The 19,786-nt window shown below is 45.9% G+C and overlaps 2 pseudogenes; one reads left to right on the plus strand and one right to left on the minus strand.

Moving 5' to 3' along the window:
• The window catches only part of LOC132212711 (PRELI domain-containing protein 1, mitochondrial-like), a 30,507-nt pseudogene extending 12,735 nt beyond the window's left edge, over positions 1–17,772 (plus strand).
• Positions 1–19,786, minus strand: part of LOC132211938 (peroxiredoxin-like 2A) — a 92,339-nt pseudogene that overhangs the window by 70,831 nt on the left and 1,722 nt on the right.

Below are 19,786 nucleotides of genomic sequence, written 5' to 3' on the forward strand. Positions count from 1 at the left end.
AGGGAGATGTGCTCTTTTCTAAGTAACTGTGTGACCCTAGAAAACTATCACTTTAATCCTTTCTAAGCCTATTTCTTTCCTACAGCTGCAAAAGCAGAAATCCCCTGGTCACATAGTTCTTTGTGGGGGCAGAATTTAAATGCATTTGAATAACACAGAATTAAAGAGAATACAAATGTTAGAATGGAAATCCCCAGACTATCCCATTAGAAATTCCCTCCAATTGTCCTGATTCTTGCTCTTTGATGCTGACCACAGTTTGAGGTTGGGCTTCCTTCTAGTGTCCCCACAGGCAGAGCAAGGTCAAAGGTGCACATCGCTGGAGCAAAGCCACCAAGGAGGGGGCAAATCAGGAAAGGCAATGAAAAAGGACCCACTTTGTAGACCTTCCACCCACAACAGTGCTCATTCAAATGTCCCCTTGTCAACCAGGCCTGTGGGGAAAAAGAGACAGGGAGGGATCTTTAAGAACCTAAGTTATATACAGCATTATTGGAAGCAGTCCAAGTGCCCATCAGTAGATGAATGGATAAAAATTTACACAATGGAATACTATTCAGACATAAAAAAAGAAAGACATCTTACCTTTTGAGACAGCATAGAGAGTATTATGCTAAGTATAAGCCCCTCGGAGAAAGACAAGTACTATATTATTTCACTTATATGTGGAATCTAATGAACAAAACAAACAAAATAGAAGCATGGTGATTTCCAGAGGGAAAGGGGGTTGAGGAGAGCTAGAAAAGGGTAAAGGGGAGATAAATGGTGATGGAAGGAGCCTTGACTTGGAGTGGTGAACACACAATACAATATACAGATGATGTATTATAGAATTGTACACCTGAAACCTGTATAATTTTATTAACCAACGTCACCCCAATAAATTTAATAAAAATTTTAAAAATAAAGAATTAAAAACTACGGTTATAAAAATTCAGAATAATCTAATTAGCTCTAAAAAAAGGCTGAAAGGTTGATGAGAGTGACTGCCCCCAAATATCTTCCACTATATGTATATTTTCTTCATTTCTTGTTAATAGTGACTTCTACTAATTAAAGATTCATTTAATGTATGTTGATTTTTTAAAATTGGAAACATCTCTAGGAAGGTTAAAGAGCTATTAAACATACATCTGGGGTATGAATTTGCCCAAATCAGGGCACTTTCCTTTTAGTATTTGAATTTACTTCCACTCGGAATAGGACTGTGATTGGCAGTGTGGAGAAGGTAAGAGGGAGCGTTGCTACAGTTGGGGAAGGCATGGTGGGGAACAGGTGCAGAAAAGGAACTCACAGTGACAGAGAAGTGCAAAGAAGAAAGTGTGAAAACGAAGATGTTAACCACACATGATCCCATTTCCAATGGCTCCTAATGCCTATCCTTCCATTTCTTCCTCCTCCCTTCTTCATCTTATGCCAGTGATGGCGAACCTCGTGAGCTCGGCGTGTCAGCATTTTGAAAAACCCTAACTTAACTCTGGTGCCATGTCACATACAGACATTTTTTGATATTTGCAACCATAGTAAAACAAAGACTTATGCTTTTGATATTTATTTTATATATTTAAATGCCATTTAACAAAAAAAAAATAATCAACCATAAAAATGAGTTTGCGTGTCACCTCTGCCATCACTGTCTTATGCTCTCCTGCTCAATGGAACCAGGAAAGTTGGGACTATGGTTAGGCTACATCATGGGTAAACTTGGTTTTCAGAAGCTAGTCTGACAAGCTGAAAATCACCTATCATTGTATTCCAATGTATTCCAAATTCCAAAGACCTCCTTACAAGAGAAATCTTTTGCGATATAATCCGCTCATGAGCTGGGGGTTTCAGATACTATCCAGTCAATAAACACTTACTGGGTGCCTACTATGAGCAGGCATTGCTAGCTGCTGAAGATACAAGGGAGACATACCTCACCTTGGCTCTCATAAAGCTTAAAAATCATATTTGCATTTCAAAGGTCACTCAGAAGTAGATCCAAGGGAAATAAGATTGGAGTCAGGAAACCAAGTAGGAGGCAGCTGCAGAAATGCAAGGAAGGACTTGTTCCTTAATCCTTACTCAACATTTGTAAGTAGAAGGATATGCCCTAGCTGGTTGTGGGTGGAGTGCTGTCCCACAACCTTCCGAATGCCGTGACCCTTTAATACAGTTCCTCATGTTGTGGTGACCCCCAACCATACAATTATTTTTTTTTAAGTTGTTTTTTTTTTCTCTTCAATCTTTATTGTTCAGATTATTACATTTGTTCCTCTTTTTTCCCCCCCATAACTCCCCTCCTCCCAGTTCCCACCCCACCTTCCACCCTCACTCCCCGCCCACTGTCCTCATCCATAGGTGCACGATTTTTGTCCAGTCTCTTTCCGCATCTCCCACACCCCTTTCCCCCCCAAGAATAGTCAGTCCATTCCCTTTCTATGTCCCTGATTCTATTATGATCACCAGATTATTTATTCACTTGATTCTTAGATTCACTTGTTGATAGATGCATGTTTGTTGTTCATAATTTGTATCTTTACCTTTTTCTTCTTCCTCCTCTTCTTAAAGGATACCTTTCAGCATTTCATATAATCCTGGTTTGGTGGTGATGAACTCCTTTAGCTTTTCCTTATCTGTGAAGCTCTTTATCTGACCTTCCGTTCTGAATGATAGCTTTGCTGGATAAAGTAATCTTGGTTGTAGGTTCTTGGTATTCATCACTTTGAATATTTCTTGCCATTCCCTTCTGGCCTGCAAAGTTTCTGTTGAGAAATCAGCTGACAGTCGTATGGGTATTCCCTTGTAGGTAACTGGGTTTCTTTCTCTTGCTGCTTTTAAGATTCTCTCTTTGTCTTTTGCTCTTGGCATTTTAATGATGATGTGTCTTGGTGTGGTCCTCTTTGGATTCCTTTTGTTTGGGGTTCTCTGCGCTTCCTGGACCTGTAAGTCTATTTCTTTCACCAGGTGGGGGAAGTTTTCTGTCATTATTTCTTCAAATAGGTTTTCAATATCTTGCTCTCTCTCATCTTCTCGCACCCCTATAATTCTGATGTTGGTACGCTTGAAGCTGTCCCAGAGGCTCCTTGCACTATCTTCGTATTTTCGGATTCTTTTTTCATTTTGCTTTTCTGGTTGGGTGTTTTTTGCTTCTTCGCATTTCAAATCTTTGCCTTGATTCTTGCGCTCCTCTGGTCTGCTGTTGGGAGTCTGTATAGTATTCGTTATTTCAGTCCATGTATGCTTAATTTCTAGTTGGTTCTTTATCATAACATCGAGGGTCTCATTAGATTTCTTGAGGATCTCACTACATTTATCGGTGGCTTCTAGACAGTTCTTAAGAGACCTTAAAAGTGTGGTTCTGAACTCAATATCCTCCATTGACAGTTTTGTCCTGTTTCTTTGTCTCCGCATTTTTTATGCTTTCTTGGTGCACCCCCTAGTGGTCTTTGTGCGCAGTCTTGTTGTAGTTAAGCCTTGAATGTTGTCGGCAATACCGGGGGTGATTTGACCTCCAGGCTAACTGGCTATGAGAGTCCGCTGTGTCTGTAGTGGGAGAGCTTCTGTGCTGGATCTCTAGGGCAGTGCTAATCTAGCGTTTGCCTGAGGCTATCCGGCAAATGGCTCTGCGCAGGGCTTGGGCAGGGCGGGTCCCCGGGGATCTACAGGGCGGGCTGGAGCGAGCAGTTATGGCTGCTCTCAGTTCCGTCCCTAGGGGCTCTGCCTCACAGTGTCCCGGCAACCGCTGCAAACCTCGGAGAGAAAGCTGCCTTCGAGTTCCGACCGAAGCCAGACAGTCCCGCTTCTCCCGTTTGAGTCTGGGTCCCTAGAGACTCGCCCGGATCTGGAGCTCAGAGTCTGAAACTCCCTCCCGATTGAAAACAACAACCGCGCCCTCTGCCTCCAGCCCGCTCCCGCGTGCACTCCGCACCCTAGTATTTCACTTCAGCACTGCGCCTCCTCTGAGTCTGGGTATGATATTCTCTTTCCTCCTAGTTGTAGAATTTCCACTCAGCCAGCCTTCCTGTGGTTCTGGATGATGTCCGTTCCGTCTTTTAGTTGTTTTTTGAAGTGGTTGTTCGAGGCAGCAATCTCCGGCGTTAACCTATGCCGCCATCTTGGTTTCCTCCCCCACAGAGTCCATAAAATTATTTTCGTTGCTACTTCATAACTGTAATTTTGCTACTGTTATAAATCATAACGTAAATATCTGATATGCAGGATGTATTTTCAGGGGTCGCGACCCACAGGTTGAGAACCGCTGGATTAAAGGGTACTGGGTTTGATTCCGGTTGCATGCTCAATCCCCACCCTAGTCAGGGTGTGTGTAGGAGGCAACCAATTGTTGTGTCTCTCTCAAATCAATGTTCCTTTCTCTCTGTCTCTCCCCTCCCTTCTACTCTCTCTAAAAAATCAATAGAAAAATATCCTTGGGTGAGGATCAACAACAACAAAAAAAAGGATATTAATAAGACTGCAGTCTTTTGTATTTTGTCAAAACTTGTATTTTGATTGTAGAATGAGGGACATTCTTTGCCTCTAGGTTGGTAGTAAATAATTGGTTTGGTTTATTTTTTTTATTTTTTTTATTGATTTTTTACAGAGAGGAAGGGAGAGAGATAGAGAGTTAGAAACATCGATCAGCTGCCTCCTGCACACCTCCTACTGGGTATGTGCCCCCAACCAAGGTACATGCCCTTGACCGGAATCGAACCTGGGACCTTTCAGTCTGCAGGCCGACGCTCTATCCACTAAACCAAACCGGTTAGGGCTGGTTTGGTTTTAATATTCTGTACTGACACATGTCAGTCTTTGGTTAAGGACTGGTCCCTCTACAGTGGGAGTGGCCGCAGAAAGCCCTCCGGCAGATCACAAAGGTGCTGGCAGATAGATATTCTGTCGCCCAGCTAGCGTTGAGTGTTGACCTACGAGAAGGTCATGGTTTGATCCCGGTCACAGTTTTATTTTCCTTTTGCTCTAGGGAAACCAGAGTCCTAGATGGAAATTCTGATAGGGTGGCCCATAGTCAACCCCAGTGTAACCGAGTTCAGAACCCAATTTCCAAAGAATTCAAACATCTGAGGAAATTGCTATTTGTGACTGGCTGCAAGGTGGGAAAATGGAGACAGAAGGAATCACAGGCCTTGGCAGAGCCAGCAGCAAGACAGGTAACCAACAGCTGGCATCAAAGGCCTCATTCTCAGCTGGTGTCTGGCTGTGTGTGTGGTAGTCATCCTGGAAAGCATAGAAACAGAGAGCCCCATACCTGACCCTACTACTGGACAGCCAACCCAGGACACAAGAAAGGGAGGGCAGGGGAGGACAGGACACGAGATGAAGTAAGCACAAAACCTGACATCTCTGTCCCTAAGAGACACACAGGAGAGAAGACCCCAGCTTGGCTTCCTGTTCTCCGCAGCAAACTAACAGGAGGTGGAGATGATCTGACACATCACCAGGACAGGACAAAAGTGCCTATGCTGAGAGCTCCATGGTTCTGTTGGAAATGTAGTCTCAAAGAGCTGCAAGAGACATTCAGAAGATGAGGTAGTAATTGTCACGCAAATATTTTTCCTCTGTAGAGTTTTTCTTCTAAACAGATCATAATCTTCTTCACGAGCAAACTCCTCACTCTGCCTGTTGGGAGGACCTCCCACCCTGGACACTCCTGACCCTCCAGCTTAGTGTGAGAGCAGCTGCTGAGTATAGTTTCAAGCTTCATCAAAGAGTAGGGGTGTGGAGGGGAAAGGGGGGAGCCACTTTCCTACTGAAAAAGAATAACCTCAAGAGTAAGAAAGTGCATGTTGTGGCTCCAGAAACAAAAAATCCCCTACATGCCAGATCCTCGATTCCCAGCAAAGGCTCCATTCAATTGGATTTATTAATTTAATGTCCGAGTGAGGTCATCACCAAGGAGTAGACCAAACTGTTCTTGTCCTTTAGTCCACACAGGTTCTGGTGACTGAGATCCCACAGCAGTCAAGGAATCCAGGTCAGGCTTCCGTGTAAGATGAATCTCCCCCAGGGCACTGACGCAGCCCTGCCTCTCCTTCCCTCATCCGGCCCCATAACTGCCTATGCCTCGGGGCCCTGTCCAGCCTTTCTCTTCTCTTCACTCATCCCAGAGGCCAACCTGAGCCCTCAGCCTTTGGAAGACGAGGAAGCTATGGGATAGGCAAACATCGCACCAAGTTCGTCACCACCTTGAGAAAGGATGGTATCACCAAGGCCACCAAGATGGCTGTTCAGGGAAGATTGTCATGGAGGAGAGAAACAAAATCCTGGGTCTGGGATTTTTATTTTATCGTTGCTCTCAGTTTTTTATATACCACTTAAAGGTGTCAAATTCTGAAGTTGGAATTATCCTTAAGGATAACCTACTCTCTCGGGGGGGGGGGGGGGGGGAGGAGACATATGTAATACTCTTTGTAATACTTTAAGGAATAAAACAAAATTTTTAAAAAAAGGATAACCTACTCTCACACCATACCATGTGCCATCATGGGTATAGGTCCAGGGGAAATCCAGCCCAAAGACCCCCGGGGACACACAGTAGAGTTCTTGGCCAGCTTCTCTGTGCCCAGCTGGCTTCCACACTCATGTGACTCACCCCTACCCCTCTAGGCATATCCTTCCAACGCCCATCTCTTGAAGGTTTAGAATTTCATCTTACTCCAGGTACATTGCTTTTGCAGTTCTAAAAGGTTTCACTTTTGTTGATAAGGGAAAACAGAAAAAAAAATGACTCAATTTATCATCATTTCTTTCTTTTCTTTTCTTTTCTTTTCTTTCTTTCTTTCTTTCTTTCTTTCTTTCTTTCTTTCTTTCTTTCTTTCTTTCTTTCTTTCTTTCTTTCTTTCTTCCTTCCTTCCTTCCTTCCTTCCTTCCTTCCTTCCTTCCTTCCTTCCTTCCTTCCTTCCTTCCTTCCTTCCTTCCTTCCTTCCTTCCTTCCTTCTTTCTTTTCTTTTTCTTCCTTCCTTCCTTCCTTCTTTCTCTCTCTCTCTCTCTCTCTCTCTCTCTCTCTCTCTCTCTCTCTCTCTCTTTCTTATAGACTCTATAAGAAAAAACCCAATACCCAAAACTATCACGTCCTTAGTGACCCAGAATTGTGTTTCTATGTACCAATGATTCAAAAGGATACATCCATGGCAACCGCCAGTCTGGCCACTGTAGATTTCACTTAGTGCAAGAGAAGAAAGTAAGTGAAGTAAATGTGGGGATAGATCCAGACCCCTCTGGGAAGCAATCAGCAGAGAGAAAAGGGCAAGAAGGACAGTCCCAAGTATAGCTGGTGCCACAGGCATTCTCAGGTCAATGATGTGAAGGGCATCCCAGCTTGAGCAAATAAATAGCATCTTCCTCAGAGTGATCACCTGGGAAGATGAGATCCTTATTTCAAAAAAGGAGCCCTTTGCTCTGGCCAATGTGACTCAAGTTGGTTGGGCATGGTCCCGTACACTGAAATGTTGCTGGTTCAATTCCCAGCGTGCGTGCATGCACACACACACACACACACACACACACACACACACACACACACACACACACAGGAGCCCTTTGTTATAAATATCTAGAAAACTATCTGTAGCCTTAGGTTTTACACTTTATCATTCTAGATGTCCTCAGCAATGGCAAATGTTTTCAGGACACATTTGATGACGAACAAGTCTGAAGTCACTTGGAATGAAGCCCAGTCAATAAGCTAACAAATTCCATTTTAAGTCCAACTCTAGGTGTGGCTAGCTTAGTTATTTTCTCTTCTTGTAAAATTTCCCAGAAGGGAAGGGGACACTGGTCATCATGCCACCAGACAACAGTGTTAGGTCCAGTGTGCCAAGTACATTGTCTCGTAGAGTCAGTGCCACTGAGAACAAGGGTCCTTATCCTTTGAAGACAACTTTTCTAGGTATGTGGCAGCCTCATGTTTGAGTCCGGAATCTTGTCCCCCAACCCTCCAGCTCCCCGTTAGAGGTCCTTTGCCAGTCTTTCTCAAACCTAGCATTCAGGGCCAAAAGTGGTTCTTCCAGACATCCCACTGCAGCTCAGTGCCTCCTTTTAAATCACTCCAACAACAGGGAATACCTAAAGACAAAAGTGATGTACCTTCCCAATCTCACATGCCTGAGCTATTCCTTTTAACAACATAGAGTGTATTCCTCCATTTACTTTCTCTCTGGGGACTCTTACCTAAATCACTGACCATATTTTGCAGGCTAGACAGAGTCCACTGCAGTGGCCACAGTGGCTACACACCCTCTGCAGAGCCTTAAGTAGGTTGTGATTATGTTGGGCCACACGGGCTTCATTTCTAAGTCTGGAGATCTCAAGGTATGACCAGCTAGCAGCCACAACCAGGGTGGGTTGTGGGATAAGCAAGGCTGTGCTGCTGGGCTTGTCCAAGTGGCAAAGTCAGCAGTGCTTAGTGGTTCTAGGGCCAGGATCTAGTCCGAACTCTGCCCTGTCCTGGCTGCGCTACATGGGCCAAGTCGCTCTGTCCTTCAACTTCCTTACCTGGTGAGTTGGAATAAGAGGGAGCCAGTTGAGAAACTGCCTATGGAGCCACTCTGTAATGTAACAGAGAAAACTGTATTGGTCAGCATTCTGCTTAAGGAGCATTCTGAATGTTGTTTAAAGAATAGTTTGATAAGCTTCTGGGTATTTATAGGGACAGAAGAACACATCTGTATTACATACTTGCTGCCTTGGCCTGTGCAGCATCCATTTCCCTATATCTTGGCACCAGAAGCCATATTTTCCTTGGGAAACCACTTCCCCCACTTTCAGTGCATGTGGTTTGGGAGTTGGACTCCCATATGGTTTGACTCCACCAGGCTCTAGGAATTGGCATGTGACCAAGGCATGGCCAATCAGAGCAGCCAATCTCTCTGGTTCCTGTTTGGGCAAATAACCTAAATCACTTCCATGTTTTTCAACTCTGGGGATATTGTTAGGAACTATTAGAGAAAATTTCTGTTGGGGCTGCTGGGAAGACATAACGTAAACCAAGCACTTCTGATGGTCTCTTAATACCATCAGTAGGGAGACTCTACTAGAGAACAAAGCAGGAGAAAGACCAGAGATAGGGAGCAAAAGTGATGGTCTTAATGGCATCTTATAAGCCCCTGGATACAGCTAGGCCCAAAATGAGATGCATCCTTGGACTTCTCCTTTAAATGAGTCAATACATTCCCACTTTTGCTTAAGCCTATTTGTATTCAGTCACTTACACTAAAAAAGAAAATCTTGATTAATATAACTGAAAGGGGGAATGCATGGGCAACAAAAGAGGACAAAACAGATCTACTGAGAAGACAAAAACTGGAGTGCTACCCCTAGCATCCTCCATGTCTAGCATCTACCCTTCCTTCAAAAAGTGCTCATCCTCTCAACTCTAAGTTAGTACTGAACAAATATTTAAAGAATATCATTTCAAAGGACACCAAGGTATGACCTCTAGAGACATTCACATGTCATGATTCAGAGCTGATCAGACCATGTTCCAGTTCTGTGACTTTGAATAAGTGTCAAAGCTCCTCTAAATCTAAATAGATGTGCCTGTGAGGATGAAATGAGATAATGTGCATGGAAGTGTTTTACAATCCATAAAGCAGTCAGGGCAAATCTGAACACTTGGCACCATGGAAGGCTGCTGCTTGTAGAGGAAGACATCACGAGGAAAGAAAGCACTTCATCTCAAAGGGAGAAGGCTCAGTTTAGACAGCATCTTAGTAACAGCAGATCGGTGATGTCAAATGGAACTTCATCTCTTTGAATGATGATTGAGAATGACTTAATAGTCCCCCCCCCCTCTCTCCTAACCTACTTTCCCATGCACATAAATACAAGCAGACAGTCAAGGTATGTGCCAAGAGGTTCAAACCTTCCAGACCAGCGGTCGCCAACTGGTGGTCTGCAGATCACTGGTGGTCTTGAGGTCCAAAAGGTTGGCAACCACCATTCCAGACCGTTCCAGAATAATCACATTACCAAAGTACGTAACCAACAGACGACTACTATTGGGGGGAAAATAATTATACAACAGTCACTCCAACCTTTTCAAAAAAGCATGGGGTCCTCTTTTAAAACATCTAACATTTTCACAGACCTGTCTTCTACATGGTAGAATACGTAAGTACGTAATGGGAAGAGTACAAATTCAGTAATGCTTCAAAATGAATTCATGGATTATTCATAACAGCAATAGTTTTTAATATTGGGAAACAGTCACAAAAGAATGTACAAGTCGTATTACGTGTGCAGTCCTCTGGGGCACGTGATTTCCCTAGCAAACAGATAAGACAAGTAGAACAGCCCTGAGGGACTAGAGCAGCTGACCGGCTGATACTCTGGGAGGGGGAGGCCGGCCCCTTGTTTTGACACAGCTGTTTCCTCAGTATTGTCAACAAAGGCACTCATCACATGCTCTTTTCCCTCCAAGGTTAAGTTGCTTTACACTTCTTTTTGCTCTCTTCTTCCTTTCAGGTAGATGGTCAGAGAGTTCAAGTTCTCTTCATTATTTCCTAACCTGGGTCACAAATTCAGGTCTCTGAACCTTTGCAGCTATTTCACCTTCTGAACTCCCAAAAGACAAAGCTCAAGTCTGCAAATAGCACCTATTCAGACTGTCAAGAACTGCAGAAGTTTATTCCTGGTGTACAGCAGCGATTTTCAACCTTTTTCGTCTCATGACACACATACACCAATTACCAAAAGTCTGGGGCACACCAAAAAATATATCTTTTGCTGATCTGACAAAACACATAGGTCTAATATTGATTCATTCACACCAGATGGCTATTGTGTTGGCTGTTATCATTTTTTTATTTGACAAATTAAGGGAAAAGAGGTCAGTGCCCCAGTCTAAATAGTCAGGTATTGCATGTTTTAAAAATTCTTACGGCATACCAGCTGAAAATTGCTGACAGGATCTAAGCTTTAAAAAGCACCCACGTTAAGTTCTGGAAAGCCCATCAGCAGAGGAGTGGGGGTGGCCAGGGCTTGTTAAAAAACCATTTAAAAAGCCCATCCCAGGTCCACTGTCTCTGCATCTTGGTGGTAACTGCTAGCAGGTGGTGCCTCGGTCAGAGTTCTCTGAAAATCCAGGTGTTTAGGGGCTCAGAAGTATGGCCAACCATTTCTCCATGGTCCCCCTTTCCAGGAGGTTCTCCCTGACCCATTATCAAGACGGGTAATCTTCCACAATCCTCTGGCACTTTCCCTGGACCCTCCCAATCAACAGAACTTCTACACACACCTTCCAACCCCTTGCTAAGAGCTCAAGCGGGGCTCTCATGCCACGTGAAGGCTCTGGGCCCAAAAGAAAAGAACAGTGTGACTCTCAAGAAACAGAAGAGGTTATAATTATCTCATGATGGGAAAAAGGTCAAGTCCCCGTCTATTCACATACCTGACCCCTCTAATTCCTAGAAGCCCAGAAGATGGTAAAGGGCTGGATGGGGCTGGTGGCCACTGACTTGAAGCTTATGTGTGTGGGTGGTCGATGCTATAGGCTGGGGCAAGGATTAGGTATGAGGCCCGGATTTTCCACCCGGTTCCCTACAACTGCTCAGCTTCTCACAAATCCTACATAATCAAGAATGGAACAGTTTGCCTTTTCCTTGACAAGCCTATTAGACCAGGAATCCCTAAAGCATGATCTGCAGAATAAGAGCGCTACATGCAATACCTTTTCTTGGAGGGGGGTGGGGTAGGGTAGGGAAAGCAGGGTATGGAAAGTCCCGTGGTCAAGTCAGCTTAAAAACAGTGGGTTAACCAACAACAGCTTCAGCTGCCGTACTTCTCGGAACTATGCTAATGTATCTAGTGACTCTCCACTTCTGGGCTGCAGAGTGCAATGTCGTCTACACCTCTGCTGTGCCTTTTGCAGGGAAAGCATCCCATGATGCTAGTGCACCATGGAACATGCCTGGGAAGTGCTACAGTGGCCCGAACGGGCTCTAAACTGGAGGTGAGCACAGTGGTCTGACTCCTAATCCTGCTGCTGGCCCTGAAAGAGGGCTAAGGTGCAGGAGCCTAAGGCACTTATCCAGCACTATAGGCAGGCCACTCCGTCAAGATTACCTCCATCTGTGGTACCTCCTTCCCCAGGCCCCTGCCACATCACAAGTCAGTCACTTGTGTGTGTGCTTTGTTTTCTTTCTTTGAGGGAAAATGCAGAAGAGTGGGACAAAGGGGATGCCTGAACTTTATTTACCTTGGAGTGGATAGAAAATCACAAGAGTTGTACCTGAAATTCTTAATATAACTAAGCATACATGCATGCATCCATAAACAGATATGTATACGTGTGTAGTATGTGTGTGTATGTGTGTGTGTGTGTGTGTGTGTGTGTGTATATATATATATATATATCCTATCTAATAAAAGAGAAACATGGTAATTGGCGTACAACCGATACCCTTTTCATTGGCTAATCAGCAAGTTATGCAAATTAACTGTCAGCCAAGATGGCGGCCGGCAGCCAGGCAGCTTGAAACTAACATGAGGCTTGGTTGCCTCAGTGACGGAGGAAACCAACGTTCCCCGCCTGCCGCTGCCTCTGAGCTGGCAGTTTAAGAAACTCTGTAACAAATACGCCCAACTTCAGCCAGCAGATTCGCAACATTGTAAGCAAAGGCCAGAAACCTACTTTCAGCCAGAGGCCTAAGAGCTGGAGCCAAGCCTCAAGCTAAAGCTGGCACAGAATTAAAAAAAAAAAAAAAAGGAAAAAAGGAGCGGTTGGGAGCTTCAGTCACTCCCAGCCTGAAAACAGCCCTCAGCCCCTCACCCAGGCTGGCCAGGCACCCCAGTGGGGACCCCCACCCTGATCCAGGACACCCTTCAGGGCAAACCAGCCGGCCCCACCCGTGCACCAGGCCTCTACCCTATATAGTAAAAGGGTAATATGCCTCCCAGCACTGGGATCAGCGGAGCCGTGAGGCCTCCCGGCACTGGAATCAGCGTGACAGGGGGCAGCACCCAAACCCCCTGATCGCCCTGCGGCTCTGTGTGTGACAGGGGGCGGGGCCACAACCTCCCTATCCACCCTGCTCTGTGCCTGATAGGGGGGAGCTCCGCCCCCCCCCCCCCCACGGGCCCTGCTCTGTGTGTGACGGGGTAGAGCCATAACCTCCCCATCAGCCCTGCCCTGAGTGTGAGAGTGGCGGCGCCCCAACCCCCTGATCCGCCCTGCTCTGTGGGTGATAGAGGGCAGCACCCCAACCCCCTGATGGGCCCTGCTCTGTGCGTGACAGGGTACAGAGCCCCAACCCCCCTGATTGGCCCTGCTCTGTGTGTGACAGGGGGTTGCTCCACAACCTCCCCATCGACCCTGCCTTGAGTGTGACAGGGGACGGCGCCCCAACTCCCCAATCAGCCCTGCTCTGAGCCCGACCAGGGGCTGCACCTAGGGATTGGGCCTGCCCTCTGCCACCCGGGATCAGGCCTAAGCCAGCAGGTCGTTATCTCCCGAGGGGTCCCAGACTGCTAGAGGGCACAGGCCAGGCTGAGGGACCCCCCCCCTTCCCCCCCGAGTGCACAAATTTTTGTGCACCGGGCCCCTAGTATATATATATATATATATATATATATATATATATATATATATATATATATATAACCAAAATAGTGCAAATTACTGGAAAGTAAGAGAAACATCTATCATACTCCCATTCTAATATCCTGTCATCACTTATACTAGTATATGTCTTCACTGTTTTTCCATAGGCAGCTCTTTATGTTGTTTTTTAATTCTTGTATTCCAGGAAATGGAAAAAAGCTCCAGGAAATGGAAAAAACTCCAATCTTCGTCCCCTACTCCTGATTCTGCCATTCCAGACACTGCGGAGGCTCCTCTCCTTCAGACCGGCCCCTACTCTTCCTCCTGACCCACAATTCACACGCTGCTCCATTGGACCTGGTCACTGCCACTTCTCCCCATGTTAGCATCCTGGATGTGCTCCCACTTTGCTCAAGAATACCACTGGCTAAAATGATGAACTTTTGCCCAGTGTTCATATCAACCTTGGCCTTCTGGATACAAAGATCTTGCCTTTGTCAGGCAACATTTGTTGAACTGAGTACATCCTAGCCTGCCCAATTCTATACCACAATGCTGGAAGATTTTTGGATGGTGAAAGATGGTGGTGGGCAGGCAGTATTGTGGGACATTCTTTCAAGAATATTCAGGGAATTAGTTAATGCACCCTATCGTGGACAACTGTTGTTTCTGCCTTCCCAGTGTCCGCTCTCCTCTTTGTAGAAAGCATTCAGCTTTTGCTTTTGGAACCGCCTCTTAATCCACACCATTTGGGCGAGGCTGGCATCACTACCACTCCAGGGCTGAGAACAGAACCCACAATCTGGTCAATGAAAGCATGCTGGAGTCAGCAGAGGGAGACACAATTCTGGGAATGATAATTTTTTTTAAGTATTGGGTAATGGGAATCTGCCCAGTAAGGTTGCTGGGAGAATAGAATAATAGCAAATGCCTGCTGGAGAGGGAAGAGAACACTGAGGAAAGCAGAGCTGAAAGGTGGAGGAGTTTTCTGATACAATGCAGTCCTTTACATTGTACTGGTAGACTGCATTACAGTCTGATGATACTGCAGTTCCTCACTTTGGTTTGGTACACACAGGATCTGACAGCCCTGAAGTAGTCCTGCCTTTTCACTTCCCCCTGACTGGATGGTTCCTGTTGGAACATGGTGAACTGCACGGAGATGCCGGCAGGCCCTCTTTTTACCTCAGTAACATTTGGCATGGGCAGTTGATCCCCAACACGCATGCAGGTGCTATATCTTGTCTCTGGTCCTCTTTTCCTTTTAATTTTTTATTCAATTCATTTTTTTTTATTTTAGGGAGATAGAGGAAAGGAGAAAGAGAAAGAAATATCAATTTGTTGTTCTACTTATTTATGTATTCACTGGCTGATTCTCGTATGTGCCCTGATCGGGGATCAAACCTGTAACCTTGGGGTATTGGGATGAGACTCTAAGCAGCTAAGCCACCCAGCCAGGGCTTGTCTCTGGTCTAGCTGAGTATATACAAGTCCAGATGTAAAGATAAACCCTGTAACTGATGCTGGCATTAACCTGTTAGGAGACTGTTTTGAATCCACACCAGGGACTGAACAGCTAAAAGGAATCCTAAGCATTTAATACATAACCATTATGTTAATAAATACTCTCAATACAGGGTGGGCAGTAGGTACTTCCCAGCTTGCGGAGGAGGCGGCTCATCTCTGGGGGAGAACCTGCACAGTGCCACGCACGACTGACACAGCTAGGGTTCCAACACAGGTCTCATTCCTGACCTTCTGCTACTTCCACAGCGCTCTACTAAAACTCAAGAATCCAAAAGCCTTCCTCATAAATGACTGAATTAATCTTTTAAAAAAAATAAAGCTTTCAGAAACAGCTTTAAAATCATGGCCACGCCAAACCTAAAAAGATGAACCCAGCCCATACTATCCTAGGTTAACAGGAAAGAGAACGACGAAACAACTGTGTGGTGAGAGCTTGACAGGAGAGGCACCCAGGGGTGATGAGGACACGATGGGGGCTACCTCAGCAACTGCCAGGGCTTTGAGAATGACTAGGTGGCTCAGTGAGGGGAGCACTACACAGCTTTACTCTCGAGGCCTCTTATGGCAGGATTCTTAAACCACACATGTTAAAACGCAGCCATCTCCCAAAGTTCTGAAGTGCTTTTTATGACTTTGCCTTTTAAATTGCTTGACCAGCAACTCATGTAATAGATGATTAACTATGATTCCTTGGCAATCATGGGGGCTTGGAAATGCTTATGAAGAAAAAAAGTCTCACCTCTATTGTTTTTAATATTCTAACAAGATGGGAATTGTTTCATTTTGAGAATACTTTACTATTTTTGCTCTTTTCTTTGCATAATTTGGAGCCAGTGTTGTTTTCCCTGTTTGTCTGTTTTTTGAAAACATTTCCATTGGTTTTTCAAAAGTTTACAGATCTTAGGCACGATGCCTTTAATTGCCTAACAGATAAAATAGCAGAGGTCGAAACTATGCGGGAAGGTCCAGAAACCAAGTGCACTCAGCACTTAAAATAGCCCAAGGTCCGTTGTCGTGACCTGATACTGGATCTCTGCATGTAGCAAGCCAGGCACCATTTCAAAATATAAGGTCCCCACGAATATCTTTCCTTAAAGACGAGAAAGGGCTTCCGAAAGCTTGACCACTCCCAGATGCAGCAGGAAGAGGCAGCTGTCTACCATTTTCCTTCCTTGGGAACACCTTCTACTCCTAAAACAGAGACAGGTGCCCAACGGCCTCCAGAGAGCCCAGCAGCAGTCCCGCTCTCACGGCGGTGGTGACAGCGTAGTCACAGATTGGACACGTGAGGCTCTCATGGGTCTTATTGTTGGGCTGGCTCATTTTCCTTAGTCTTTTAAGTTGGCCTCTGATTTCTAGAAAGTCACCTGCTTGCATCCATCGGAATATACAGTTCCCAAATCATAGCAGAAAGTGTTAAAATCAATCTGAATATTTTGGGATGTAAAGATCTTTAGGGGGTTAGGAATGGGGAGGAAACACAGAAATAACGAGTGCCCGGAGAACTCAGAGAAAACATCTCAATGTTTAAAAAGGTTATACAATGCAACTAACTTTCCTGCCACCCCAAATAAACCTGTAAGAATAGGGGAGGGGCAGAAAAGGCAAGAGGGCATCTTCCTGATTTTTCTGACCATCGCACACATCTCCCCAATTCCACAGAGGACACCCCAGTGTGGAGAAGTGAATTACTTAAGGCTGTCACAGCTGGTTAGGAGCTGAGCTGGGGCAGAAAGCAAGATGAGCCTCACTTACTCCTGAGGTGCCCATCACCTCCCCTGCAGGTCCCAAGAGAGGTCTCAGCAGAGCAGGAGGCACATCCAGAGCCACTAACATCAGGACCAGGAGGAGGAGTAAACACTGCCCTGACCCATCAACAGGTGCTGCCTGAGGCCCCTGCAGAGATATGGGCCAAATGTGACAAAGAATCAAAGCAGTCTCCAACACAGGCAGCCCCTGACAAAATGAGTTTTTATTTGCTTGACAGTAAAGGAATGATGTGGTTTGGCCTACGTCAGGTGCCAAACATGGATAAATTGTCCCACTCAAATGGCTTCTTAGAGCTAGCTCACCAGGAGCACGAAAAGACCTGGCTGCCTACTGGCATTCCCTTGAACTATTTAGTCACTTCTGAACATGGGCCAGAGTTCTCTGCACATGGACACTCTAGGCCCAGGTCACTACTTCTCATCCACTCTGGAGCCAGATAAGAAATAATGGAAACCCAGGCTGGGCACACAGCTATGGTACTGCTTCCCACTCGTCACAGATTGGCTAAAATTGCCCATGGGCACCTCTACAGGTCTCCAACAAAGAACCAGCAGGAAAACTCAATGGAAACGCACATTCTAATCCTCTCACCATGACCAAGGCCCCAGTAAATCCATTTCTTCACCCTGCCTTGGTCCCCTCATCTCACCCAGGTGAATCCTTTGGGCTCAGCTAAAACTGTGGTAATTTAGTTCCTTGCTGTTTCCTTTTCTCCAGGTACCTTTGATTTTACCCGCTTCTTCAAGCCTCCTCTAATTCATCCTGCCTACGTCCTTCACTGCCTTTTGCACCCTCAACTCTTCCCCTCAGCCACCATTGGCCTCTCCTGGGAGCCTCCCAACACCAATGACCTAATGGAAAGTGGCCACCGCCTGGTCTCTAGTTGTAGAGGGACTGAGAGGACAGGGTCACGCTGCAACTTAAGTTTTGGGTAGTTTTTTTTTTTTGGTTGGGTCTGTAATCAGTGATGTCCTTCACCACTTTTTATCAGAAAAGATAAAACAAAACCCCATGAGGCTTAGCTGCCTTATGACGGTAATTTGGATTTCCACAGAGTCTCCTGTTGCTCTTTCCCCATCAGCACGGCATGTTGCAATGCCCTAGCTTCCTCCACCCCTTATCAACTGTCTTGATGAAGATGGCAACATAATGATGATGATGGAGGGGGGCTAGCTGGTGTCTACACAGAATATAGTTGAAAGGTGTCAACAGGCGAAGCAGGGCCTGGTAAATGACAGGAAGGTAAAGGCAATGATTCTCCCATGACCCCAATAAGGTTATGCTTTAAAAAAAAAACACAACAACAACAAAAAACCCATCACTAGTCTCACTGAGGGTCTATCTCAGAGTGCTCTATCTCTGTTGAGGGAGCAGATAAGCCAAGTCAGAAAACCAAGCCCCAAATGCTGGAATCTCTCATCAAACTACCCCAGGGTAGCTGGACCAATCAGGAGCTAAGCTAAGAACAAGGCTGAGGCCACAGGAGCTGATTGTCACGAAGATGTGCCAGCGACCTGCCCAGGATGGCTTCTTCCCAAGAGTGGTGCTGCTCCTCTTGGGCATTTCAGAAAAAGGGCTGGGAGCGGGCTGTTTAAATATTAAATGTGTCCTCTTCTTTGGCCATATCATCACCACTACTGCCAGATATTGCCACTCCAAAAGCAGCTGTGCCAGATGGGAGGCTGGAAACCAACAGCCACTTCTGTGTTTACAGCAGATAGGGGCACACACTCCTTCTACTGCTTGCAATGACCTGCCTGGAGTCCATATGACACCCTAAATTGACCAACGGTACCACTGCCACAGCTTCTTTTACAGGACGAACACTCCTGTAGAGGAGTATGTGACATGCGGCCCCTTAGTTTTGTAGCCAAACACTGGAAGATCTGGGCTCAAGCGTCAGCAGCGCTAAGTAAGATTTCAGCGTGTGAGGTATGCAGAATCCTCAGGTGATGGACGGATTCCCATGCCCTGGCCAGTCAAACTCTAATCTCGGTATGCTATGATCAGATGACCTGAAGATAGGAAGGCTATCCAGGGGGAACTGCGATCTGAGTCATTTAAAAGGAATGTTTTCCTCAGCCCGTTCAAGAGGAAGTTATCGATTCAAAGCACGTGGAGGATCTGATGCAACAAGACGGTTTGATGCGCCACTGCTGGCTTGAAGACTGGGCGAACCAAGTTATGAGAAAAGGGTGCCGTCTCCAAGCTCAGGGTTGGCCCCACCCAGCCAGAAATGAGGACCTCAAGTCCTACAACCTGAATGTTGCCAGCTGAGTGACCTGGAAGCACATTCTCAGCACTGGCTGACACCTTGACATCAGCTGTGAGACCCTAACAGAGAATCCAGCCAAGCCCACCCAGACCTCCGACCTCCAGAACTGTGAGATAAATGTGTTATTATTTTAAGCTGCTAAGTTTGTGGTATGCAGCCACAGAAACTAATACAGCATGGGAAGCTCTCAGCAAGTAGAGTGCACAGTTCAAAATGGTCTGGCCTTCCTCAATGTTAGCCTCCATCGCCACATCCTCCCGCACCCCAGACATAACAACAGACTTGCTCAGGCCCCGTTCACTGAAAAAGAAAAGGGTGCCAAGAGGATTAGGGAGGCAAAGACTTTTCATACTTCCAAAGCCCACCCCAGGAGGGGAATCCCACTTGGAATCCTAATAGAATTAGATCTTCCCCCTTCTACCAACTCCAATGCGGTAACTGCAACCCTTAGTATTCCTAGACATTCGTGCTGGGGAGGCCTTTACCTGGCCCCCTTCTCATAACTGTGTTCACTGCAAGCAATCTGGAGAGATTAAGTCATGTCCACACCTGGAACAAGAGCAGGTGTGCTGAGAGGGCAGAGTCCCCAAGCACGCATGTGCCTTGCCTGTGATGCAACCCACTGCGTGAATGGCACCTCCCTGGGCCCTCCACGTCACCATGTGGGACATGGG

This window comes from Myotis daubentonii, chromosome 11 (genome assembly GCF_963259705.1).
Source record: "Myotis daubentonii chromosome 11, mMyoDau2.1, whole genome shotgun sequence".
Lineage (NCBI taxonomy): Eukaryota > Metazoa > Chordata > Mammalia > Chiroptera > Vespertilionidae > Myotis > Myotis daubentonii.